Raw genomic sequence first — 6000 nt, 5'->3', positions numbered from 1 at the left:
TGGTTGACTGCATACTTGGAAAATGGGTGAATTTTGGTTCAAGGGGTGATTCATCTCAAATTGGATTTGTCTATTAAGGCACACAACCCTTTCAATAGAGTGTAATACAGTAACTTGAATTCATTGTTTGCCTATTGGGACCTAAAATGACTAACTTAATAGGCCTTAGACCTAAAGGTCACAATGCTTAGTGATCAGATCTTTTAGTTTATAACTTTGGTCATTTCCCAGCATTCAGGTTTGTCCAAAGCAGGATGGATCACATGATCATGTATTTCTCTTTTCTTTTGACTCAGGTCTAGAACAAGCCAAATAGCTCACCTAATTTTTTTTTTTTTTTTTGGCTTTTCTTTGAACTGGGCCTTATGTATGGCAACCCTTTCCATGCTAAATGATCCTCTATTTTTTAATTCCAGAAAAAAAGACTGGACACATCATGGCTTCTTCTCTTCCAAGATAACTGATGCAAATCAGTCCACATTCCCTGCCACCACTAGGTATATATACTAAGAGATGAAATAACTTTGGCAAGTATTAGATGCTAACAGGCAAGTAGGCAAAGATTACACTATGTGCTTATTCCAGGAAAATAGAAGCTGCCCACTTAGATGTGACAAACTATCGGGCTTCTAAAAAAAAATATCTTTTGGAAGACAAAGATCACTTTCTGCTAATTAAAATGCAATACCATGCATGATAAAATGTAACAACTACAAATGTTTATGGGCCTAATAAAAAATTCTCAAAATATGTGAATTAGAGGAAAATATAGGCAGTTCCACAAAAGTAGTAAAATATTTTAATAAACCTTTTTCAACACTCAGAGAACAACACAAGAAAGCATGGTATTGGTATAAAGAAAGACAAACAAATCAATGGAATAGGACAGAAAACCTAGAAGAAAACCCACATATAAATGGTACATTGATTTTTGACAGAAGTGTCAAAGCAATTCAGTGGGTAAATTTCAAAGTTGTTCCAACCTTATATACTCCTGGGGGAGCAGGAAAGGAAATGTTAACATATCTTACATCATACCTCAAAAATTAACTTGAAAGGAATATAGACCTGAAGATAAAAGCTAACCAATAAAACTTTCAGAATAAAACATAGAAGAAAATCTTTGCCTTGGAATAGGCAATGACTTCTTAGATAGGACACAAAAAATATAGATAATAAAAGAAACAGATACATCGAACTTAATCAAAATTCAAATCTTTTACTCCTTGAATGCCAACATTAAGAAAACTAAACAGGGCTTCCTTGGTGGCGCAGTGGTTGAGAGTCCGCCTGCCGATGCAGGGGATGTGGGTTCATGCCCCGGTCCGGGAAGATCCCACATGCCGCAGAGCGGCTGGGCCCGTGAGCCATGGCCACTGAGCCTGCACATCCAGAGCCTGTGCTCCACAATGGCAGAGACCACAACAGTGAGAGGCCCGCGTACCACAAAAAAAAAAAAAAAAGAAAAGAAAACTAAACAGGAAGTTACATACTTGAAAATATTCCTCAAACATATTATTCCTCAACTATATTCCCCGAACATATCCCTGACAAAGGATTTGTTTCTAGAATACATTAAGAACTCTTACAACTCAACAATAGGAAGACAAAAAGCCTATAGAATGACCCAAAGATTTGAGAAAAGCTTAACATCATTAGTCATCAGGAAAATGCATATTAAATTTACAAGAAGAAACCACTAACACACATCGGACTGGTCAAAATTTAAAAGACTGAAAAAAAAAAAACAAAACACCCAAGTGCTGGTTAATATTTAGAGCAAGCAGAATACTCATACACTGCTGGTGAAACTGGCATTTTCTCAAAATGTAAAACATACCCCTACCAGACAAAACAGCCATCCAACTCCTAGGTATTTATCCTAGAGAAATGGACACATATATCCATACAAAGGCTCATACTCAGATGGTGATAACAGCTTTACTAGTACAGTAATAGCCAATCACTGTAAATAATGCAAATGTTCATCAACAGGTAAAACACATGTAGTATATCCAAACCCTGGAATACCATTCATCAATCAAAAGGATCAAAATACTGAGAATTGCAACAAAAGCGATCATCTAAATTCACAATGCTGAGTGACAGAAGCCAGACACAAAAGAGCCCATACTATATGATTCCATATGTATGCAATTCTGGAAAATGCAAAACATATTTCAAACAATTAAAAGCTGATCAATCGTTGCCTTTGACATGAAAGAGGAGAGGGAAGGATGGACTGCAAAAGACATGACCTATTTTTGGAAATTTTGAGAATGTTTTGTACTTTGATTGTGCAGAGGTGCATCACCAATATTCATCCAGTTGTGTACTTTAAATAGGTGCAAAGTATTGTATGTAAGTTATGCCTCAAAAAAAGTTGATTTAAAGATAGCAATGTTGGGGGGCTTCCCTGGTGGCACAGTGGTTGACAGTCCGCCTGCCGATGCAGGGGACGCGGGTTCGTGCCCCGGTCCGGGAAGATCCCACATGCCATGGAGCGGCTGGGCCCATGAGCCATGGCCACTGAGCCTGCGCGTCCAGAGCCTGTGCTCTGCAACAGGAGAGGCCACAACACTGAGAGGCCTGTGTACCGCAAAAAAAATAAATAAAATAAAAAAATAAAGATAGCAATGTTGGGATTGAAATTCATAATCTTCTGGATCCAAAGCAACCTTTTAACTAGTATTTACTTTTTTATTTTAGTATGTTTATGCAACTTCATGGTTCAAGCTCAGCACTTTCCTGATGGGGCAAAACCACACTGGATGCACTTATACTTACTGTCTTCATGAAACAGCTACCTCTGCAGTCTCCCAGCTAGTCATAAGTGTGCTATGAAATACTAGGGCTGTTACTTTATGAGAATTTGTGACATTGGCTTTATCCCAGGCTGCTTAATCTATTTTCATTTTCATCATTGTGTACCTAGCCATAAGCCATTCAAGGTTTCATGATGAAGTGTGAAAGGAAATTAACTTCAGTGGTTATTGCCATTTCCCCCTCTACTCTCTATTCCTGTCAACCCAAGGCAAGTACATCTTATGCTATTAGGGTCTCCCCATGGACCTTGTTCCTTATTTTATAAAGCATTCTTTTACACAGTATAGTTCTGTATTATAGTCTGGTTAAATATAATTAGTTTATATCTCACTAGAAATAATAGATCTTTGAACTTGTAGAAAGTCATTTATGTGGCTGTTGGTTGTATATCTATTTTTAGAGTTGCCCTTTAAAGTATAATGTGGTGGTTGGTTTTCTTTCAAGCTACCATTTGTTTTATGATTTAAAAATGCAAAAGGTAATAATTTGATTTTAGTCATTGGAACTCAGGTTTAATTATAAAGCAATTCTTCTTTCCCTTTCAGAGAATAATGAAGCAATATAGTTTTCATGTGGCTCAGGACAGAGAATACAAACAAGGTGGTGACTATTACCCTGGCAACACAACTTTTGTAGGTATTCATGTGTTGAATTTTCCACCAGGTATTTTCAATACAGATTATTGAAAAAGTTTGTGGTTTTCTTTCTTGGTTTTATTTATATACATTTACATTTAAATTTAACTCTGTTTTTCCCCAGAGGACTGAAATGCACTTTGTGTTGACTATTAACAGATTAAGGGTTTGAAACACACTTTTTTTGTTGTTATCCATGCAACTTTTTTAAACAGGACATCTGAGAAAGGATATTTTTCTGATTATCTGATTTGGTAAGGGTATGTTAACTTAGAATTCTGAAAAAAAATAAACAATTCTTGTGTTTTTGTTAACTCTTCTTTCCTCATTGCTTGCTTTTAATTTTAAAAATCAATTTCTACAGCCTCAATTCTGATGTTGACTTTCTTTTTACTAGACTGTCTGTTTTCTCCTTGACCAAGCTTGTATCCAGCCTGGCCTCTAGCTTTCTCTCCACTTTCCCTAGTGGAGGGAAAAGAAAAAGGATTTTGGACTCGCAAAGAAGTAAACATGTTACCTAGTTGCACTACTGCCTAGATGTGACCATAGGTGAGCTATTCAATTATGCTGATGCATGTGCATCACATGGACTAACAATAGTTAAATTACTGTGTGGTTTTGAGAATGGAATGAGGCTCTACCGGTAAAGAACCTGGAGAGCAAGTACTGGTTCCCTGTGCTTGATGCTATATTCTTCCCAGCTACCCTGACCCCAACTTCCAACCCTCACTTCTTCATTCATACATTGTCAGTGATTCCAAAGGGCACCCTTCCTGCTTTTTGGCCTACTTTTAGATATTAAAATACTCTTGGTTATTATATTGCAATTAACTTGCTATTCTGCATTTAACTGTGTGAATTATTTTATTATTCACAGTGTGAAGTTGATCTTAGTGGGGGTCACAATCCTAATCTTATCCTTTTGCTATTTTCTTTTATTCAGATGTAGTAATCAAGTATTCTGTATTGAACTTCCAACATTTAATTGATGTGCTGGAGTCATGATTCACTTTCTGTTATATTGGTTCAAATGATAGAAAATGGAGTTAGAAACTGAGAGACTAATATTGATAATATTCATTGAGCAGTTCTTCAAAGAACATCACATGTATTCTATATACTGTATTAATTCCTGAATTATTAAGATTTTAAGTTTAATATTTATCATTAATATTAATTAATTAATCCTGGTTTCATGGTAAATGTTTAATAGGCAAATAAGGCTTTAGATACAAATTCAAACAAAAAATTCTGTGACATTTATTTGACTATATATCTGTACTCATGACATGGTTTTCCTTAATTCATTATTGCTGTAGCCAATATCTTTAAAAAAACAGTTGCAGTTTACATTTAGAGACTGCATAAACTGCTAAATTTATGAGACCTGATATTCATGAAAAACACCTAAGATAATTCAAAGTAATATATATTTTTTCAAATAACGATAACAAGGAAGCATGATAAATATTACCAATCACAGGACACCTCATAGGCATAGACTTACTTGCCTGTCTTGTTTAGGGAGAAAAGAAAACATAAAAAGGAAAGGAGTCCAGATGAATACTTTTGCTGGAATTAGTGGTGATGCATGTAGTGAACTTCTAAGTATCCATGACTAATCGAGATGAACAGGGCTGTCAATCACAGAAGATATTTGCCTGTCCATAAGAGAAAGGAGTGATAATATCAGAAAGAACAGTCAGCTATTACCAGGGCAAATTCTGTCAGGACTGTCTGTGAATGATAAGAGAAAAGGACAGAGATGAAATTAAAAGCAGTATTAACTATCCTTAAATAAGAAGGCATTTTTATGTGCTCATGTATTGCACTGAAATATACTGCTTTTCTTACAAGGAATTTTTAAAGGAATACACCACTTTATTGTCTTGAAATCCTTTGTGACAAAAATTAATCCTACTCATTGTTTCTTATAGTAATGTATAATGCTTAAAAATTTATAATTATTTTATATTTCCTAAATAATCTTTAAGTGCTAATTATAGCCCATTATCGAATCAAGTGCAGGACAAAGGATGAAGCCAAACGAAGTAGGTGGATTGGATTTTATTTTTTAACATCTTTATTGGAGTATAATTGCTTTACATTGTTGTGTTAGTTGCTGCTGTATAACAAAGTGAATCAGCTATACATATACATATATCCCCATATCTCCTCCCTCTTGCGTCTCCCTCCCACCCTCCCTATCCCACCCCTCTTAGTGGTACAAAGCATGAGCTGATCTCCCTGTGTTATGCAGCTGCTTCCCACAAAGCTATCTGTTTTACATTTGGTACTGTATATATGTCAATGGCACTCTCTCACTTCGTCCCAACTTATTCTTCCCCTTCCCTGTGTCCTGAAGTCCATTCTCTACACCTGCGTCTTTATTCCTGTCTGGCCCCCAAGTTCTTCAGAACCTTTTTTTTTTTTTTTTTTTTTGCGGTACGCGGGCCTTTCACTGTTGTGGCCTCTCCCGTTGCGGAGCACAGACTCCGGACGCGCAGGCTCAGTGGCCATGGCTCACAGGCCCAGCTGC

Source organism: Mesoplodon mirus (assembly GCF_964341445.2).
Source record: "Mesoplodon mirus genome assembly, chromosome: 2".
Lineage (NCBI taxonomy): Eukaryota > Metazoa > Chordata > Mammalia > Artiodactyla > Ziphiidae > Mesoplodon > Mesoplodon mirus.
Note: the sequence above shows the minus strand (reverse complement) of the source record.